We start from the raw sequence: 23341 nt of genomic DNA, 5'->3' as shown, positions 1-23341 counted from the left end.
ATGCTTTTTGAGACCCAGAAAATATAAAGCAGAGGGCTTAAGTCGTATTTGTAAATTAACAGAACCTTGAGAAAGAAGGAATCTTAAGAGGCCCAGAGAGAACTGGTGCGTTGCTCAGAATCACACTGCTGGAAAGTGTCAGAACCAGGTTTGGACCAGCAGAGGAAGACTGCATTAAACATCCCAAGTTCTTCTAAAGTAACTCATAACCACTGTGCCTCATCACTATTCATTTATCAAATACTTCCTGAGATAGTGCAAGCTGCTATACCAAAATGCCATAGAGGGGAAGCTCCAACAATCAACATTTATTTCTCATAGTTCTGGAGGCTGAGAAGCCTAAGATCAGGGTGCCATCATGACTGGGTTCTGGTGAGAGCCCTCCTCAAACTTGTAGACACCTGGCTGTCTTCTGGCTGTATCCTCATGTAGCAAAGAGTTCCAGTGTCATCTTCATCTTAGAAGAACACTAACCCTGTCATAGGGCCAACCCTGATGACCTCATATAAACCTAATTACCTCCCAAAGTGGTCTATCTCCAAATATCATCACACTGGGAGTTAAAGTTTCATTACATGAATCATGGGGGGTAAAGGGGGAGACACACAAACGTTCAACCCATAATAAATACTTTTTCATATAAACAATAGACAGAGCCAAGTCTCATCCATTTTACAGATGAGTAAACCAATGTCCAAAGAGAACAGAGACTCCCCGCAAAGTCATGCAGCTGTTTATTGACAGAGCCCACTCTCACTCAGGTCTGCTCACCCTTGTTTGAAGCTTGTTCAACTACACGGCATAAAATAAAAACTTCCTTTAAAAATAGGATATCATCCTATTCTTCTCACATTACCCTTTCCTCAAAAAAAAAAAAAAAATTTATTCAATGAACCTTGAAGGAGAGTCTTCCACATAAGACATTAGATTGTAGCAAAGGAAGAGTACTTTGTAGGTTATGAAGCAAAATGAGCAGCTTTATTAAGCTGTGATTTGCTCACAACCTCTCATTTTAACAGCCTGTATCCCTAAGCATGTCGAAGCAATCTATCATTCACAGAAGTGTGAGGATTCACAAATAAGACTGAGGCCCCACCCCACTCAGAGGCCGACAGGCTACCTTGCCAGGTGCCCTCAAAGATGGTCTAACTCCCCAGGGTCCTGAAGAAAACAAAGGTGTTTCCTGCAGCTTAGCCACCTGTCAAGTGTTCAGTAGCCACGTGTGACCAGCGGCCAAAGTATTGAAGAAGACGGCTTTAGAACTCATCCAGGTCAGAGGTTTTCAGACTTTTAAAGAACAAGTTCTTACAAAGTTCTGTGCAAGACCCCAACACACAAAAGATAGAAGTGGGATGGCTGTGGTTGCAGGCAGAAGATGGGAGCCTACCCTGCTTAGACTCCATGGCCTTCCCACCGGTCCTGACTCCCACACAAGTGGCAGGAACGTCCAAGGAACAAAGTCTGAAAGTCATTCCACTGTCACTCCACCCCCATATATTGATGGGAGGGAGCTGGGAACAAGACAGCTGAAGCGGCCTCGCTGGGCCAAGCCTGAAGCTGCAGGCCTCCTGGCTCTCAGCCCAGTACATTTCCAGTCTGGGCAGGGGGCAAGCCGGTCAGAAATGGTCAGGTAACAAAAAGACACGAATGCTCCTGCCAGCCCCCAGCTAGAACCAGCTCCACTGTCCATTTCCATGGGAAGAGCACCAACAAGGAGATATTTTCTGTTTTTAGAGGAAACAAAGAGAAGAGATGGAGTATAAAGAACAAAGTGGTATCCATTCATATTAAATGATTCCTTTTAAAACACTGTAAGAGAGGTCAAGGGAAGTATCATTTATTAAGCCCTGACTATATTGGCTGGGGAGGCAATGTGGTTGAAGGTCATTATCTCCTTCTCCCTCATCGCATTGCTCCTCAAAAAGCCAATGACACAAAACTATTGGTCCATATTTTAAAGAGAAGGACCCACTGTGCAAGGAAGATCATGCCCACATATGCCACACACTCTCCTATTCCGTGTTCCCCCGTGCATGGGTGCTGTTCGGCTGAACCAAGACATCCTTGCAGGTCAGTCCTTCTGGGCTCTCTCATTTCTTCCTGTCTCCTTAGACTGGGGTGTATGGTAATGAGATGGACAACTACTGGGGGAGGGAAGGGACGGCGAAAGAGAAGCCAACAGGGGCCATGAATCTAAATCACGAATCGTAACTGAGATTTTGGGAACCTACTGGTGATAAAATGACCTATCCATTCACTCATGTAGACCAAGTATCTGTGAAAGATGTGATAACCAGATAATCCCCACCCCCACAGAACTCTGTGCTTTGTGTCATTCTCTCCCTTGGGAACTCATTGAAAGGGAGAATTATATGCAGCACAAGGCAAGGAGATTCCTCCATTCCTTGCTCTAATTCTATCACGGTACCATGAAAATTCCACCATATAATTCCTGATACTAAACACGAATTAGTCATTTTGTTAGCATTAACAGGTTAGCTGTTATAGTGACACTCTGAAGTAGGTATTGCTACCCTCCATTTTTTTTCTTTCTTTGACATTTTTTTATTAATTTATTCATTTTCAGCATAACAGTATTCATTGTTTTTGCACCACACCCAGTGCTCCATGCAATCCGTGCCCTCTATAATACCCACCACCTGGTTCCCCCAACCGCCCACCCCCTGCCACTTCAAACCCCTCAGATTGTTTTTCAGAGTCCATAGTCTCTCATGGTTCACCTCCCCTTCCAATTTACCCCAACTCCCTTCTCCTCTCTAACAAGGGGAGCCTTGTTCACCATGCTATTTGTTATGCTCCACAAATAAGTGAAACCGTATGATAATTGGCTCTCTCTGCTTGACTTACTTCACTCAGCATAATCTCTTCCAGTCCCGTCCATGTTGCTACAAAAGTTGGGTATTCATCCTTTCTGATGGAGCCATAATACTCCATAGTTGCTACCCCCCATTTTATGGGGAAAAGCGAGGCACAGGAAAGCTAAGTAACTTGATGAGTTCTAGCAGCAACAAATAATGAAGACAGATTCAATGGCAAGTGTCTTTGACTCATGACATTCATGTGACTTCCCTTTTACCACACTTTTGTGTCTAGAACATCAATGGTCCAAGAAGACATTCTTCCAAATGTAATCATTTCACTAGCTTCCAAAAGAAAGTGTTCCTCCCAAAGAGAAAATTAGACTATTAATAAATATAGAATATAAGAAACTCATGAAGTCTGGCCGGGTGCAAGATTATATCCCCTCAGTTCCTCCGTCCACACAGCTGCTAATACTTCTTATGTGCTCCCCACCACAGTGCTCTCCCTTATCAAAATGGGGGCCGGCTTCCCCAGCGTGAATGCAGTCCACACCACCAGCAGCCGCTAAGTAAACCCACAGCTTATAACAGCCAATGAAAGAAAGGAGAAACCAAAAAAAACCACAACAAAAGTTCTAGGAAACAAAAGGAGGTTATGAAGGTCAGATTTGTTAAGTATCTACCATATGCTAGCCTGGGTCTATGCTATTTCCTTGCAGTGGTCCATGGGGAAATTCTTAAAGCTTTGTTGGAAATAGCTGGGACCCAGAGCATCAGAGAGCCATGGGAAGTCCTGCCTGCAGTTCACCTGAGACCACTGTCATAAGAAATAAGGCAAAAACACTAAGCTGAACACAAGCCTGAAAGCTTAGGCATGAAAGCAGGTCCTCCTGATTCAGAATTAGAAGAGAGGTATAAATGAACCCCAGAGGAACCTGTTAGATGGTTAAGAATAATTTCAACTAAAATGTAAATTACTGAAAATGGCATAAGGAACATGCTTCCAGGAGAGGCAAGCACATTCTGTAAGGGTTTAGTGAGTTCCTCTCTGTGACCAACAGCTACACCAATTGCTTGAGAACTTACTACAACCCCCTCTTCTTACCATCCCAAGTCCACATTTTCTGACCCCTCCGTTGCATGAGTATATCCAATTAACTAGCACAGTTCCTTCCTTTGCACCCAGAAAAGTCTGTTAGCTGCTCATTCAATGTATATGTGTATTTCCACGTTGCTTTGATTTCCCAGTTATGCTGACGTTTTCCATCTCTGAGTTGCTATAGGTTCTTATAACGAATATCCAAAACTCCTACTCTGACTTAATCTTTAGCTTCTTTCCTTCCCAAGCAGGCTTGTGAGGGTAGGGACCATATGTTGTGATTTTCATAGGTATCTCCCGCAGCATATGGACTGGTATGCATGTGCTGATAGAAATAGATAATGAGAGAGAAAGGTAGATTCTGAAATGTCTTTCCGAGGGTCCAATATCTAGACTTACTATACTGAAGGAGGCACCAACTCTCGTGTTTTCAATCCCTAACTCAGCAGTCTCACACAATCTAGATTTACGTTCTAGCACACTCTTTCTGAGAATCATTTTATCTCAATTATTTTTGTTTTGTTTTGTGTTTTGTTTCTTGCCAGTATTCCCAGAGACTGTTAACAAAGAATCTTGGAAAATACAACCAGACAAAATACCGTCCTAGGAGGATAGCGCTCTATAGCTCTAACCCGGTCTCTTCTTGGACAAGGATAAACAGATTCTAAGAGCTTCTTTGTTTCTGCTCTGTTGAGCTGGGGGGTGATTTACTCTTTCGCTGAATCACAAGAGGACTAACAGCGCATTCAGGTGAACACCAGCTTCTTACAACACATTAACCAATGCATGTATTGACCTTTTGTAGTTCCCCACCCCCATTCTTCCTTCTGGCTTGCATTAGCATTCTACTTAAAATGGGAAGCTTGGTGGTTACACCACCGTCCATCCAGAGTTGGTGTAAAATGAGGCTGTGATTTTACCACTGCAGTCAGAGCTCTTCATTCTCCCAGGAGATTGCCCAAAACCCTGCACTGTAGAGAGGGGCCCCACCGTGAGGGCTCCCAGAACACACCCCTCCCTGCAAACCATCCCAGGCAAGTCCCTGCATCAAGGGAAAATAAAGTCTCTTTCCATCATTTTCCTTCATGAACATACAGTACAAAGCTGAAAAGCAAGCTGGAAGGAAAATTCTGGATTTGTTAATCCTATACTAAATCCTATACAATTGGCTAATCCTATAACATTAATAGTAATAAAGACAACATCTGTTGCATACTCAACATGCACCAGGCTTCATGCTAGATGCTCTCTGTACGTAATGAGAATTTGAAGAGTCTCTGCTCATTGTTTTTGTTTTGGGTTTTTTTTATTTTGTTTTGTTTGGGGGAGGGGAGAGGGGAGAGAGCTTATTTGGTTTTTCCTGCCACAACTCTCCCACTAGGCTCTACCGGACTCCCCCACCCCATAGTGGTAGAAAATCTTACCAAGATCTCAGACTTAAACCCCTTCACTTCCTTAACAGCAATCTATCTCGGGCTGATTCTCAAAGATAGACCCTGTCCTCCTCAGGTTAAAACCATAGACTCATTTAAAACCAAAGCTTTCCTCTCTGCAGGCTGGATTCGAGGTTCCAGCAGCTGAAGGTGAGGGGCCCTGGTCCACTCTGACTGACCTGCTCCTCCCTCTTCCAGTGCTTGCCCCACAGGTAGGTTAGGATAAGAGGGGATGGGACAGAGGAGGCAGGCTTCCCCCTACGATGGCCCTGCAGTGTGGTGCTGTCTCCTGCCAACTGTCCCTGCTTCTCTGGGGATGGCCCCCTGTGGCAAGTGTTCAATGCCTAATCTTGTCAAGGGATGCCTGTATCTTCAAGGAGTCTTTGGGCCTCCCCCTGCCCAGTACCTGGCCTAGAAGACCCCCCACTTCCGCCCTCCCTCAGGCATCTGCCTATGAGGGCAGTTCACTGGGGAGATTCAAGCAGGAAGGCTCGAGGGTAACCACCTTTCTGGGAAAACTGGTAAGGGAACAGAATAGGGAAATTCTTGGAAAAAACTGGTGAAATATGAAAAAAGTGTAGAGTTAGTTAATAGTAATGTACACCAATGTTGATTTCTTAATTTTGGCAAATGTGCCATGGTAATGTGAGTTGGCAACGGTAAGGGAAACTGGGTAAGGAGTGTACAAAACTGTTGTACTATTTTTGAAACTTCTCTTATCCAAAATTATACTAAAATTAAAAATGTTATTTTTAAAAGTTAAAATGAGGGGCACCTGGGTGGTTCAAGTTGTTAAGCAGCTGACTCTTGATTTTCGCTCAGGTCATGATCTTAGAGTCAAGAGATAGAACCCCCCGTTGGGCTCTGTGCTCAGCACAAAGTCAGCTTGAGATTCTCTCTCCCTCTGCCCACCCACCACTGCATGTGCACCAACACACACACTCTCCCTCTGTTAAATAAATAAGTAAACAAAACCTCTTTTTTTTTTTTTTAAAGATTTTATTTATTTATTTGACAGAGAGAGATCACAAGTAGGCAGAGAGGCAGGCAGAGAGAGAGAGAGGGAAGCAGGCTCTCTGCTGAGCAGGGAGCCCGATGCGGGACTCGATCCCAGGACCCTGAGATCATGACCTGAGCCGAAGGCAGCGGCTTAACCCACTGAGCCACCCAGGCGCCCTAAACAAAATCTCTTTTAAAAAGTTAAAGTGAGGGACGCCTGGGTGGCTCAGAGGGTTAAGCCTCTGCCTTTGGCTCAGGTCGTGATCCCAGGGTCCTGGGATCGAGCCCCACGTGGGGCTCTCTGCTCAAAAGGGAGCCTGCTTCCTCCTCTTTCTCTGCCTGCTTCTCTGCCTACTTGTGATCTCTGTCTGTCAAATAAATAAATAAAATCTTTAAAAAAAAGTTAAAGTGAAAAATCTTCAAAGATAATGCATGCAGTCTTAAATATCTTATTTCCTCTAAAATAAATACACATTCATTACCTATTTTTAGAAATAATGTTAAGATAATTTCTTCAAATATGGATCCATGGACTGAACAGCACTTCAGTTTTTTTACATAAACTAAACCCAGCTGATAATTAGTCATCGCTAATTTTCAACTTCAGTTTCTTTAAAAAGACATCATCATTTAAAGGAATTGGAAAGCATTCTGATAACAATGTTCTTCTATATTTAATATTTTTCCAATCCTTTATAGCTAGCCTGTTATATTAAACAAGATTCTTTTTTCAATATTCAATAAAATGTATAAGTATACACAAAAAATAGAATGTTATAAAAATGAATGTTCATGAACCCATTATTGGACTCAATAACTATCAATATCTTGCCAATACTCATATGTACTTTTCAGGAATATTTTTAAGCAACTCCCAGTCATTTGCCTTGCTACCCATACTTCTAGAGTATCTCAAAGTGATAAGGATATCTCTTATATATAACCATATACATATATATTTATCACAACGGACAAAATTAACTGTAACGCCACATCACCAAACACTCACCCTTGTTCCTGGAGGACAAGGGAGAGAGCAGAACTCAGAGCTGCCAAGGGGAAAACTTTCTGGGAAACATTCAGATCCCTAGGTCCTTCCCCACTTCATGCCCCTGGGGAAATGTTGCTCACCCTTCCTGGATGAGATCTGGAGGTTTAAACTCTAAATTAGGGTCTGTGGTCTTGAGAACATCAGGTGCAGATACTTTTAATCACTAAAGAGGAAATTCTGTTTAATGTTTAAGCTGCAAGGAAGAATACTTAGCATATGAATAATTTTCATTTAGTTGTTCTTCAAATGAAAAGCTCTATGATTTTTTGCTTATGACCATGTGACCACAAGCACAGATGGTACTACTATGGTTATTTTTGTCCTTGGTTCCTTGCTGCAAAATCATGGAATTTAAGTAATTCCTTATTTCTATGTGGGAATTACCTTTGATGCAAGCATAAATTCTGACTTGCATCAACTCCTACACAGTCTTTGGAGAAACAGGTTTACGGTTCTTTCCTGTTCACATTACTCCTTTGCCTGAAATCCTCACACTGTTGCCTTTATGCCTAGCAATATTGTACAGTCAACATTGTTTGAATCAAACCCAAGACCCATTCCATCATGGTATTCATTACTTTTCATATTTTTCAACCATAAAAATATCTCTTTGTCTCATTCCTTCTAGTACCCGCCCATCTGTACAAGTATGTACCCATGTACAATGATATATATATTTGTATGTATCACTTACTTTTATTCTGTGTGTAGTTATTCTCTAATTATTGCATATGTACTATTCTTTGTCCTCGGTCAAGGCGAAAACTATTTGAGTCCGGGGATCATGTTTCACATCTCTTATTTTTCCCACCATGCTTAGCACAGCTCTAAGCTCACATTATACCAATGTTGCACAAAACATAGTGGGAATTCCCCACCTGAAAATCACCAAGGGTATAGTTTAAAAAGCAGATTATGAAATTCTAGAGATGGATTGTGGCAATGGCTGCACAACACTGTGAATATACTTTATCAAGCTGTACATTCAGAAATGGTTAAAATGGTAAATTTTATATTATGCATTTTACCACAATAAAACTTAAATTTTTAAAAAAGCAGCTTATTAAGCCCAGTGGGTCAATGAATAAGAACCTGAGGGAATGACACCTAGAAGTTGCATTTTCATAGTTCTTCCCCAGGTATTTCTTATGCAACCTGGTTTGAAAACCCATCACATTAGATAACCAATAAATACCAAAGGTTTTCTTGTGTAATTGACTAGTGGGAAATTTAATCTACACTTAGATTATATCTAATGCTCATTTACAAAGTCAAGTGGTTCAGGAGGCTCAGTAAAGGCCCAAGACAAAAAGTCTACCTCTACTGTCTAGAAATATTAACTCTCTATAAGCTCTTCTCTGCAAAAAAATCCTTTTACAAGAAGAGCTTCCTGTGCATATTCTCTAGCTCATGAAGAGTTTATGAGGAATCGTGGAAGAAGTACAAACTCTATGAAATAAAAATGTAACATAAATTATCAGCAGCATGACTATAGGCACCTGACATGCCCCTGGATAATTTTGGCCAAGTTCATCAACCTTCAAACATTTGAGGGAAATGTTCTCAATAGGAGCAAAGCCATTCAAAGGCTCACTTATCACTCAAATTGCTATCATGAGTGCCACATGAGCAGTGGTTTGTTGAATTGAATGATCATAAGCAGAGGTTTGCTGAATTGAATGATTCAAGGCTTTCTGAATATGCTTGATGGAGATTGACTACTGTACCAAATCTAGCATCTACTTTAAGTGATTGAAGACCCTGAAACAGTGCTGAGACCATATTATTCTCCATCAAGCATATAGTCAAGGCAGGATTCCATATGTTTAACTTTCCACGAGGCTTAACTACTTCCAACTGCTAAGAAGACCAATATCTGTCAATGTGTGACTGTAGGAAATGGCCTCAGACTACACCTGAAGGAGTCTGGCATCCTAGGGCTCCTAATCAAAAGTTTTCAAAGGTGACCTGGAAAAATACTGTGAAACTCTGGGCTAGGTTGCCACCGAGGTTGAGGCTATAGACAAAGTGAAAAATATTGTTCTGGAAAGCAAAATGATGAGACTATTCAAAATACATAACTGAATAGAGTTACCTGACAAGCATGATAAAGTCAGTATGGGATCTGAAGATAAGTTGCAGAGACGTGAGTTGAAGGAACTAGGTGAAGAGCGATATCACCAATAGACCCAAGGAAGTTAGCAGAAGGGGAAGACTTAGGTATAAAAATAATAAACTTATTTAGAAACAGAAAGTAGAATGATGGCTGCCAGGGGCTAGGAGGAGAGGGGAAAGAGTTGTTATCCAACGGGTATTGAGTTCCATATTTGTAAGATGAAAAAGTTCCAGCGATCTGTTGCACAACAATGTACATATAGCTAACATTACTGTAGTTGTACACTGAAAGATAGTTAAGATGGTAAATTTTATGTCCTACCAAAAGTTTTTAAAAAGTAAGTTTGTAGAGATTGACTTAGGGACTAAACATTGCCTTTCCTCAAGTACCACAATTCAGTACTCAACAGATTGATCTTAACTGCATAATATACTCTGAAAAAAAATTAGACTATTTTATATCATTATGGTCTGATGGGGTAAACACTTAGAAAAATAAATTCACCCTCATTATCCACAAGTACATTGAGCACATAAATATGTGACCACATATTTAGTGATATCGGATATGTAATGTTTGATAGATAATCATTCTGCCCAATAAGCACTTAAAAGATCATAATTTTAGAAGAAATAATTTACCATTAATCTGGCTAAAATCATAACTCTTTCTGGGCAACTGGGTAAAGTTGGGCTGAAATGAGAAGCCACTCTCAACTAATTAACTCTTTAACCACATCATTCCCACTTAAAATAGATGTCTTGGTTGAAAAATATTCATGGCTATGTTTCAAGTATATTCACGCACTAAACCGAAAATATTTGTGAAATCACAGTATAGCAATAAATAATGTTTCTCTGCCACTGTTTGCTAAATTTAAACCCTTTGATTTAAAAACCTCAATGTCAATAAAATAACCAAAAAATAATAATAATAGTAGGAGATATAATATCTTGACCACTCACTAAGCCTCACAACAACTCTTCAATATAAGTATGTTAGGGATTTATCCTATTTTACAGGAGGAAACTGAATTCAGAGGAATGGAGTAACTTGATCAACTCTTACAAGCCTAGCGGCAACAGATCCCAAACTGAATGAAACTAGTTCTGCCTAACTTCAAAACCTATCCTTCTTGCATTTCGAAGCCCTGGTAAGATAGAAGTCCAAACCCTCAGAATCATGCATAGTGGATTAGGCCTTGCAAGTATGAAATAATTTTTCATATTCTTTGGCTATATCTATAAAAAACCTAGTCATTTATAAATTGAAAACAACATTTTAAATGATTAAAAACTGTGAAATTGCAGACCTAGCACTCTTACAAGTGACTAAATAGCTTACTAACCACATAGGTCTAACCACATAGGTTAAACTTAGTAGTAAATTGAAAACTAGGAAATAAGAAATCATTCTCATGTGTGTTGACCACATTAATCCCCTGTTACTTTAACTTAACTGTTAACTTAACTGTTACTTTTGATCAAGCATCCCCTCTGGTTTAAAAAAAAAAAAAAATCCCCCTATATAGTGCTGGTATCTGTTGTTAATATAGCAAACTACTCCCAAACTTAGTGCCTTAAAACATTATTATTATTATTATTATCATACCTCATGATTTTGTTGGTCCCAAATTAGGATAGGCCTCAGTGGGTAATTCTGTTTCTTTGACTAAGATCTCTCAGTGAGCCTAGTAATGGCTCAGCCAGGCTGGTCTAAACGATACAAGACCGTTTTGCTCGTAAGTCTGGTGCCTTGGAGGAGACGGTTAGATTTAGCTGGGCCCCTCTCCCTCTCCATGAGACCTCAGAGCCTGTCTACATGATCATGGTCTCCCCAGGAGGGTAATCCCTCTTCTTACATGGTGACTCAGGACTTCATGAGTGAGTGTTCATAAGATGAACTGGAAGCTGCCAGTCTCTTAAGGATTGGGCACAGAAGCTGACATGGTGTCATTTTCATGATATTCGAGTAATCAAAACAAAGAGCCAGCACAGATTCAAGAGAATGAGGATATAGATCCCTACCTTTCAATGGGAGGAGCATCAAAAAATTTGGAGCCATCTTTAACTACTATACCATTTTATAAATATACACATGTCTTACTGAACTAATACAGCATAAACATTGCAAAACCCACACAAAATAGAAAATCTTTAAGTAAGAAACAAGAACGAAAATAAATAGGCTAATATTTTCTTCCCATGGTCCTTGGATCATCTTGCATATCTCCTAAGGGACTATATTTAGCAAACATCCCATTTTCGAGTTTCCTACCCTACCTTTCCACATCTACACTCATTAATTCAGCAAATATACAAGAGAGCACTAACATACAATGGCCAATGTACAAGACACTGAGGAACAAACATGGAACTTCCTCTTCCAGAATTTACAACCCAATGGGGAAAAGAGACAATAAACAAATCATTATAATTTAAAGTTAGAAATGTGATTCATGGAAGAGTGTATTATGGGTCACAGGAAAGTAAAGACAGTGTCAACTTGACTGAGACTCAAGGAAATAGGCAGAAAGTAGTCTTTCTGGGCACTGCTTGCTTATCATTGTTTTCATAAAGTGTCATTGTTCTTCTAACCCCAAAAGACGGCAAATCCCTGAAGACAGGACAATATGTACATGCCTTTTGTTGTCCTATACTAAATACTAACTTAATATTTGAAATGATTGAACTAATTGATTCTATCTTCTTGCACCTGGGAGAGAGTCAGCTTATTGGTCAAAAGGGTAGATGGGTGAGACAGAAGAAACCAGCTCAAATTAATCAACAATACTAGAAATAAAATAATAATTATTCCTATCAGTAGAACACTTAACAGATTATGGAATCTCTTACATGCATTCATTCATTAAATAACCAAGGTATTAAAAACCATTTTTAGAATACGAAAATCAGAATTTTCTATATTTTTCCTAATATTGTCACGGGCATTCCTCAACACGTCATTTGTATTGCCCTGTTCATCTGGATGTTTTTGAGATACAAAGACACAACCAAAACCTCTCCAAAAACCATCAACAAAGGGAAGAAACAAACTACTTCCTTCCTGTTCCCACATATAATAAAGCATGAAGTCGTAAATAACCCATCTTTACTTTGTTTTTGTTTTTTTTAGACATTTTATTTATTTATTTATTTATTTATTTGAGAGAGAGAGAGCAAGCATGAGCCAGGGAGAGGGGCAATGGGAGAAGGAAAAGCAGAATCCCTACTAAGCAGGGAGCCTAAGGCAGGGCTCCATCCCAGGACCCCGAGATAATGACCTGAGCCAAAATCAAGAGTCAGACACTTAACCTGAGATGCCTAAATTATAACCATTACCGCTATTTCTGCTTCTGTACCTTCACTTGCTAACCCATGAGGAGATGGAAAAATACCAGCAGACTTTCTATAGGCACTCTGTAACCAAACAACCCCCGCCCAGAATTGAACCTGGCAGAGTGGCCGCTCCCAGACCCCCACTCAGCTCTGGGTGCAAGAGATAATAACCATCTGGCACCCCACGGCAAACCGACTGAGTTACCTAAGCACCCCTAACCCATCTTTACTTTCTGAATCTACTGAGAAAATAAAACTTGACAAAGTGGAGTTTGACTACAGTATAACAGGTAGAGTCTTAGTATCATCATCAGCCTGTAGTTACTGAGCAACTACAGTGCTCAAGACACAGTGTAGCTATAGACACAATAAAATTCTTGATAGAGTTAAATGGCAGATGGAATTATCAAGAATGGTCCCTGAAGGTCTTTTAGAGAAGCTTAGATAAAGCACTGTCCAAAATGATTTAGGTGGAGCCCTGCTTAGAAACCCAAGTGAAATGCGTGGTGTTTCAGGACACGGTCCTTCTCTTTAATTCTATTATAGGTTTACAAAGTGAAATAGAATTATAGCTTTTAGTTCTGCAGAAGACAGGAGAGATTATCATTCCATCTCTCTCATTTTATGCTGAAGAAACTGAGACCCATGCCTGGGAACTGACTTGCCCAAAGACACATGGCACAGGTTATCAGATTTTCTGACACTAGTTTCCCAACTCCCAACTACCCCCAGCTGAACTTCGTACATGACTTTGAAATGATACTAAGACACCTAGACTCCAAGGACAGTTCTTACACTTGAGCAGAGTTTAACTCATATAATAGTCACATGGGGTCTCACAAGCCCCTCCTAGAACACAAGGAAGCCTATGTGCACTGTTTTTAGAACCAAGAATCATCTTAAAACTGTTATAATAAATAACAGAATCTAAATAAACATGCAGTAAGGTATAGTGTTTCCTCCTCTGATAATATCTTAATAAATGTCTTCACATTCTCATTTTTTTATGGATTTCACAAATAAGAGATCATTATACAGACACTGGGAGACTACACACGCACATACACATACACACACACACAGATAGAAACAATTAAAAACCTTTTAGCTCGTTAAATTTACTCAAATGTGAGTTAGGAAATTTATAAATACAAACTACTAAGCTATAATTGTATAGCAATGGCTATAAAATTTATCTACAAATGTAACTCAAAAGCAGTTTGAGGGAAAAATAGAAAAAGTGAATTATATCAAACAAACAATTACACTGATGATTGTTCTCAATGGTTTTCACCATTCAACCAACTATGTGCTTGTTTGTTTTTTACATAGTTTGAATTTTAGACATAATTTAAGGTCAATAAAACACCAATATGCCTACTGAACAATATTTCTTTTTTTTTAAGATTTTATTTATTTATTTGACAGACAGGGATCACAAGTAGGCAGAGCAGCAGGCGGGGGGGGTGGGGGGAAGCAGTCTCCCCGCTGAGTAGAGACCCACCCAATGTGGGGCTCCATCCCAGGACCCTGGGATCATGACCTGAGCCGAAGGCAGAACCCACTGAGCCACCCAGGTGTCCCCTGAACAGTATTTCAAAAGAAGCAGAGAACTTCCAGGCTTTTTTATTTTTTTAAGCTGCATTATTTTTCAGCTTATTTTTAATGCTTTTAGAATATTTTCATCTGACTTTTCTGATTTTCTAATCAGTGTTAGCCAATATGATTTTGCCCGGTGTTTTCATTTTCTCTTTGCCTAGTTCCCCATTTAAACTGCTAAGCTATTCTGTGTTTGTTGCCTCTGGGAAGGAATTTAAAGATGGAAAACATAGGGGGAAAGGTGTTTCTTATTGATTTTTGAGTTTTGAAAGTCTATGGCTTAGAAGGGAAAAAAAATCATGCAAGCCTAAAACATTTAGTAGAATAGAAAAATAAAGCTCCGCCACCTCTCTCAAGTCCCCCCACCTCCAACAATCCTGACACAGATGCTAGACTGCAGGCAGGTGGGAGAGGTGGGTAGAGCCCACAAAGATGATACTGGAAACGTGACGCAGAATCAGATCCTCAGGGCTCCAAGGGCACAAGCATCATTCTTCTCCAGCCCCCCATCCCCACCCAATCTCTGCACATGATCCTTCCAGTGGGCATTCAACCAGAGATCCCCTCCAGTTTCAGCCAACAGAAAAGACACCTGTCTGCACTCTAAGATTTTGTTTGGTGCCCATCTGACTTGCACCAGTCAAATACACCTGTAATTTCCAGAAGAAGTGAGCAGAATCCTGGAAATCTGATGGGTGTCAAAGGGAAAGTCCTGTTTCCACTTGTATGGGAAAGAAGCTGAACGGAACAGTATGCATTAACCAGGAGAGAGGAATTTGGCGGGGGGAATCTTTTGCAGCTGGTTCTCAATAACTTCTTAAGACTGTTATGCTCTGTTATATAACCAAAAAGAATATCAGTGAAGCCAAAAAGCTTACTTGGGCCCTAGTTCAACTTTCCCTTCCCACTAAACTCCTATAAAAATCTGCAAAATACTGGGCACCTGGGTGGTTCAGTTGGTTAAGCAGCAGCCTTCACCTCAGGTCATGATCCCAGGGTCCTGGGATCAAGCTCCACATCAGTCTCCTTGCTCAGTGGGGAGCCTGCATCTCTCTCTCTCTGCCCTTCACCCTGTTTCTGTTCTCTCTTATTCACTCTCTCTCCCTCTCTCAAATAAACAAACAAAATCTTTCAAAAAATAAAAATAAAATATTTTCAAATATACATAAAAAGATAGATATAATCTATCTCTCCCTCTGTTACTCCCCGTATTTGTACTCTTAGTCAATTGAATAAATAAAATCTTTTTTTAAAAAATCCACAAAGTATCCACTACTGAAAACCGAAGATAATTCCTAGCAATACTCAGCTCTATTTGAGTAAAATGAAGAGTAATTACAAATGATAGGTGAACTAAATTACCAAGAACGTTGAAGGTAAAAACTGAATGGTCTCTAAAGTTCCTACTGGCTCTAAAATTCAATGACTCTAGTAAGAAGTCCTATAATACCTTGCCTTTACAATGTAAAATGTTAATAAAATAGAGCTTTAACTCTATTTTCAAATTTAAAAAAATTGAAAGCAAAATTGACTCTCTTTTCTCAAAAAAAAAACTGCTGCCATGTTTTAATTTTCTATTTTACATACTTCCCTAGCTTTTACTCCTCATAAGCAGTATCCTGCAAAACTTGTCAAATATCTACTTCTTCCCTCTTTTCTACAATCTCACTGAAGCGTCCATGATGTTTTGTTGCATCATCTTTCATTCAACCTTTATGTTGAAACCCCAGAAATAACCTCATTAAAAGGAAGAACCACGTACCAGGCTAAAGGCTATGTCTTAAGAGTAAAGGCAAGACAACATAGATTCATATCAAGAAAGCCTAAAATGAAGACTAGAGAGATCAACATGATCCAGCCAACAATTTAGCTGCATACTAAAACAAGACTCAACACTCTTCAGAGAAACAGAATCCAGAATCTCTATACCATACATTTACACTGTCTAGTATACAAACAAAAAATCAGACATGTGGAAAAGCAGAAAAATCTACTCATAATCAAAATACAAAATAGTCAATGGGAACAGATTCATAGATATTCAAGATATTTGAATTAGCAGACAAGACCTTTTTTTTAATATTTCTCTTTTTTTTTAAGATTTTATTTATTTATTTGAGAGAGAATGAGTGAGAGAGAGCATGAGAAAGGAGAAGATCAGAGGGAGAAGTAGACTCCCCAAGGAGCTGGGAGCCCCATACGGGACTCAATCCCAGAAGTCCAGGATCATGACCTGAGTCGAAGGCAGTTACCCAACCAATTAAGCCACCCAGGAGCCCCAGCAGACAAGACTTGTAATATGATTATTAAAATGCTTTTAGGGTGCCTGGGTGGCTCAGTCAGTTAAGCATCTGCCTTTGGCTCAGGTCATGATCCTGGAGTCCCACATCAGGCTCTCTGCTCAGTGGGGAGTCTGCTTCTCTCTCTGCTCTTTTTTTTAGTATATGTGCTGCCGAAGTGAGCACTTCTCTCTCTGCTCTTAACCCTGTTTGTATTCTCTCTCACTCACTCTCTCTCTTTCAAATAAACAAATAAAACCTTTCAAAAAAATAAAAATTAAAAAAATGTTTTCAAATTTACATAAAAATATAGATAGATAAAAAGATGGATAATTTCAGGATGAATAAATAGTGAAGCAGTAAATATGAGCCAAATGAAATCCTAAAGCTAAAAAAAAATCTGAAATAAAATATTTTCACTGCATGGAAGTAAGAGAAGATTGCACACTATAAGAGGAAGGGTTAATGAAGTTAATAAATGCACAATAGAAATTATCAAAAGTGAAAGACAAGTGATATGGTGAGTGCTGTGAAGTGTGTAAGCCTGATGATTCACAGACCTGTACCTCTGGGGCAAATAATACATTATATGTTAATAAAATAATTAATTAAAAAATAATAAAAATGAAAAAGAAAAGGTAAACACAAAGGAAAAAAGATTTTTAAATAATTAACAGAGCATCAATAGTCTGTGGAATGAAATAAAACAGACTAATATATGTATCATTGAAGTTCCAGAGAGAGAGAGAAGAGAGAGAATTGAACAAAAAATAAATATCTCAAGTAATGTGGATTTAGTTTTTCACAAATTTTAATGAAAATACCATTGAATATGTATAATAATCTCAGTAAACTCAAAGCAAAGTAAACACACACAGAAAAACTCACACTAGGCATATCATAGTCCAGCTAGTGAAAACATAGATAAAGGAAAAAATCCTAAAAGCAATCAGAGAAAAAAGACACACTGCATACCTATAGAGAAATTACAATATACATTACAACTTTTCACTAGAAATAATAGAAGCTAGAAGGCAATAGTATGATATTTTTCAACTGTTGGAAGAAAAAAACACTGTCAACCAAGAACTCTGTATCCAACAACAACAACAAAATCCTTCAAAACTCAAGGTTAAATAACAATATTTTCTGATCAGTTGAAAGCAAAAAGAATTTATGACTAGCAGATATACTCTATAAGAAATGCAAAACAAAGTACTTGAGGCCAAAGTGAAATAGTGACATGGTAATTTCAGGATAGAATAATTCAGAACTGAAAATTGTAATAATCTTTGCTAAATCCATTTCCTAACTTTTTGAAAGACAAAGGACTTTTTAAAGTGAAAATAATGACATCATAAAGCGAGGTTTATAATATATAAACACATAAAATATATGAGTTCCAAAGGGGCTAACTTGAATTATACTATCAAAATTTCTCATACAGGCAGTAAAATATATCTATTCAGGATAAACTATCATAAGTTAAAAACATTTATTGTAATTCCTAATCACCAAAATATAACCTTAGTGGGGTTAGTAAAAACATAAATTGAATGATAGAATAAAACACTAAAAAATACTAAAATCACCCATAACAGGAAGGAAAGAGTACATGGACCAAATAGAAAACAGGACAAATTCAAATATGTCTCTAATAATATTAAATATAAATGAACTAAATGCTCTAATTAAAAGGCAGGTAATATGAGACTGGATTTTTTTTAAGCAACACTCAACTATGTACTGTTCACAAATATACACTTTAAATGTAAAGACACAAACAGATTGAAAACAAAACAATAGAAAAACACATCATGTAAACACTGAACAAGAAATCTGCCGTAGCTCCACTGAGATCAAACAAAGTAGACCTCAAGACAGAGTACTAACACAGACTTTCATAATCATAAGGAAATCGCTTCATCAAAACATTACTCCTAAATATACATGCGTCAAATAATAATAATATAAATTTAACAAAACTAAAGCAAGAAATCGACAAATCCATTTTACATAGTCTACTGTTTGATTAGTCTACTGAAAGCTTAACTATGTATACACTTACCGATAAGGTCTCCCAACTTCTATCAGGTTTTGATACCAAAGTTTCCATAGCTTATTATACGAGTAAAAGACTAAACCTTTACAGGAAGAAAACATAAATAAAACTAAAAGATGTAGTCTACTCATTGCTTAGGCAGGGGCAGTGATCTTGTCTGTAAAAAGTCTCTACTGATTTCATACAGATATAGCCTCTTACAAACATATTATGAAAAAGGCGGGGGGCACTTAAACTTCCCCTGGCTTTTATTTCTTAGAACAAAACCTGTTATTTTTCAGCAACTTCTAAATATCATCACTATTTGAATAGGAGCCTCAACATAAAACAACTAAATCACCTTCCCTACCTTCTTTCCAGACTCTAACACACAATCATCACTGCTTTATACTAACAGATTATATCTTGTTCTTAATTTGGAATAATATACCATTCAACTCCATGTATTTTATATGATTTGTTAAAAATATCAATATCATCAAACTAATTATGAGAGACAATGAGCTTAACCATAAAATTATTGTAACCAGCCCTTCCCAGGTTAGTTATTATGTAAATTTAACAATTTTTTTCTTCTTGTATAATTACTTTCAGACATGTGAATGAAGATGATTAAAAATAAGTAAAGACTGGAATTCTGAGACTGATTCATATGCTCTACTTCTTAGTATCGTTAAATATTTCTTAGTCTCTCTAAAGCTAAAAGGACCCTTATGCAAACAGCATTGTGACAGATGGCAACAGGGCCAGCCCAAGGCAAAATTCTTTAAACTCATCTTTCTAACCTCTTTCCCCCATTTTTGGCATTCCTTTTACTTTTCCTTCCCCTCAGAGGCCCAAATTCTTCCGCAAGCATTTTGTTTGATGTTAGTGCATGCAGCCTCTGAAGAGGAAAGCAATGATCTGTAGGATAAATCCCAGAGACACAGAGCATCCACTTTCCATTCAGGGTAGGGGATCTAAGGAATGGTTACACTTACTGCTCAGAATTTCACTTTTTTAAAGATTTTGTGTTGAGCTCATTCTAAACACATCATAAATGAATTCCAGTTCCCTAGCTATATGACTCTGACAAGTTATTTAGCCTATCATCTGTAAAATGGTAATATCTGATCTAATTCACCAATGTTTGATTAAAGCCGGTAGGAGTTAAATGCTTAATCAAGAGGAAAACATCATGCAATGTAAAAATTGTATTACACAGCACAGGAAATTATAAAACCCTATTACTTGAGAAGCTTAAGGTGATAGTCGTATAGTTATCTACTCTTCAACAACCATTAGGATATTTTTCTGTGCCATCTCTTTATTCAGTTTTGGTGTAATAAAAGGAAAACTGCAGAGTCAGCGAGACTGAGTTTGAATTTCAATTCTTTTTTTTTTTTTAAGATTTTATTTATTAATTTATTTGAGAGAGAGAGAGCACAGCAGGGAGCAACAGAGGGAGAGGGAGAAGCAGACTGCTCACTGAGCAGGGAACCCAACATGGGGCTTTATCCCAGGACCCCAGGATCATGACTTGAGTGGAAAGCAGAAACTTAACTGACTGAGCCACCCAGGTGCCCCAAATTTCAATTCTTATTAACCCAAATTGTCATAATGTAGAACAAGAAAAATAATACCAAACTTCCAAAGTTGTTCCAAAGATGACAGAAGTGAATGTGTATAAACTGTCTAGCTAAAGGTCTGATGTTGTAATACTTAATAACTAATGTCTTCCAATAGTATTTTCATTTATTCCATTTCATCAACTTTACAGTAAGTTAAAACAATGATTGTATTTTAGTCTTCTTTAAAAAATCTTAAGCTTTTTTTTTCAAGTGGGGCAGATAGAGAGAGAGAGAGAATCTTAAGAAGGTTCCACACCCACCAGGAGCCCAATGCAGGGTTCAATCTCACAACCCTGAGATCATGACCTGAGTCAAAACCAAGAGTCAGACGCTTAACCAACTGAGGCACCCAGACACCCCAGTCTTAAGCTTTATTAAGTAGCCCTCTAGAACCTGGAAAATGCCAAGACCGCAATTGGCATGAAATAAATTCTAGGAAAAAAATAGGTGGAAAAAGAGAAAAAACAAAGACCTTAATTTAGAACATGAATTGGCTTTAAGGTAATGGTAACTACAATGTGAAAATTTAAGGATAAAAATTGAAGAGAAAAGAAGGAAGAGTCCAGAAGTTTCCTCTTTGGTTCAGATTTCTTTTTAAAAAATGCAACATGCTAGGGCGCCTGGGTGGCTCAGTGGGTTAAGCCGCTGCCTTCGGCTCAGGTCATGATCTCAGGGTCCTGGGATCAAGTCCCGCGTCGGGCTCTCTGCTCAGCAGGGAGCCTGCTTCCTCTTCTCTCTCTCTGCCTGCCTCTCTGCCTACTTGTGATCTCTCTCTATCAAATAAATAAATAAAATCTTTAAAAAAAAAATGCAACATGCTAAAAAGAAATGAGCTAGGAAGCCAGGAAAAACACATGGAAGAAACTCAAATGCATATTATTAAGTGAAAGAACCCAAATTGAAAAGGATACATACTATACAATTCCAATTATATGACAACTGTTAAAGGTTAAACTATGGAGACAGTACAAAGATCAGTGGTTCCCATGGTCTGGAAGGAAGGAGAGATAAATAGGTGACACACAGAGAATTCTTAGGGCAGTGAAACTATTTTGTATGATACCGTGATGAGGATACATGACGCTATATATTCATTCAAACCCATCCCATGTACAACACCAAGAATGGATTCTAATATAAACTATGGACCTGGGTGATAATGACATGTCAGTGTAGGTTTATCAGTTGTAACAAATGTACCATTCTGCTGGGTGATTTTGATAATGGAGAAAGCCATGCATGTGTAGAACAACAGTATACGGAAAATGTCTGTACCTTTTGCCCAGTTTTGCTGCGAACCTATAACTGCTCTGAAAAACAAAGTCAATTTTTGAAATGAATCTGACAGCATAATTTCTTGCTAGTTTCCTTTAATTGTTGTTGATGTGGGCATTTAACAGCTTCACCAGGACCTGATACTTTATTTAGAAAATTTAAGGTTAATTGTCTGGTTAAAACACAACAGTCTGCGAAAAAATTTCCCATGCTCTCTCTAAATCAATTCATTATTTCTATTGCCTAGGGCAGAATCTGAGTTAGACAAGACTTGGGGCTGACCCAAGGTGACATTTCTCACCTTGCCAAAGTAAAAGTTTCATCAGGAAGCAGATGCATCAGCATATAGACCCCCTAGCTAGCCATTTAGCATTAGGAAGAAGTGTTCTGAGTGATGTGCAGAAAAATTATTCTCCTCAAATGAAACCATAAGCTTGGACTGCCGGCCACGATGCCAAAGCTTAACTCACTAAAAACTAAAACACAAAATTGATTTTTTTTGGCATACTAAAGGACATACCTGCCACCTAAAATAAACAATCCTTCAACCGAATTCAAATACCTTCCAATGAATTAATCGGACACAGCAATTTTGTATGTAGAAGCACTCATGGTCAACTTGTCTGGGAACTTCAAGGAAGGAAATCAAAATTCTATAAATGCCTTAAAAGAATATATTCCACATCCTTGTTTCACTAAGCGTACATCAACCCCCATAAAGTCACAAAGTGGTTTGTCAAAATAAGGTGAGTTTCCTAGAAATTATCGACATGACTCTCTGGATATTTCAAACAATGATTTTTAAGCTTAGATTATCAAGATAACTGCTTCAAAAATGCATTTTGGTTTTCAAAAATGTACAGAAGTCATCCTAACTTCAGCTTGAATTCATCCTGTTGTCATCTGTCCATTTATCCTCTCTGGAGGAAAATAAGGAAACATTATTTCCAAAATCTTTCACCGGAAGGATCGCTTTTTATACAATATCAGATTTCTAAGGAAGTAGCTGATTGATTAATTTTCTTTTTACTTATAACAGGTATAATATTCCACTTAGGCTGACCTCATCAGACCCTAAAAATATCAATTTTTTTCCCAGAATTCTTTATGCAGAAAGATCCATACAATCTACCATGGTCTGATTTCTAAGGTACTAGGAAAAAAACAGCAACACAGAAATACCTACAACTGCATGACTCCGGTTGTATTCTTCGGCTTAAGAAATTCCTAAAAGACAAATGTCTTTGGAGAGAGAATTTTTTGAATTAGTGCTTTCAAAATGTATCATGCCTTATATATACTTGGGAAATTTGATAACCTGCAGATTTCCAAGATATCCCGACAGAGTAAGGATGGAAATCTATGTTTTCAACAAGCCTCTCAAATAACTCTAATTTAGATTGTTATGGATTGCATTTGGAGAAACAAGATATAGTATAATTGAGATATGGATCTATTTTTGATAGTCTTGATGAGGGGCGGGGAGTAGAGTGAGTACAGAGCCTTTGCGTTCCTACAGAGAGGGGAGAAATCAAACCAGTAAGACTGGAAAACAATTCAGAATTCAGAGTCTGGAAGAGTAAGACGAATTTCACCTGCTTCATAAGGTTGCCTAGTGATGACTATACCCACAAATGGAGAACACGTCAAAATTCCAG

General features: G+C 38.4%; 1 long non-coding RNA gene across 1 annotated transcript in view; it reads right to left on the bottom strand.

Annotated features, from left to right (window-relative positions):
* LOC116572398 overlaps positions 1–23341 on the bottom strand; it is a 56179-nt gene that overhangs the window by 14834 nt on the left and 18004 nt on the right. The gene's annotated exons all lie outside the window — the stretch shown is intronic.

This window comes from Mustela erminea, chromosome 13 (genome assembly GCF_009829155.1).
Source record: "Mustela erminea isolate mMusErm1 chromosome 13, mMusErm1.Pri, whole genome shotgun sequence".
NCBI classification, from domain to species: Eukaryota; Metazoa; Chordata; class Mammalia; order Carnivora; family Mustelidae; genus Mustela; species Mustela erminea.
This window is presented reverse-complemented; position numbering and strand designations above follow the sequence as displayed.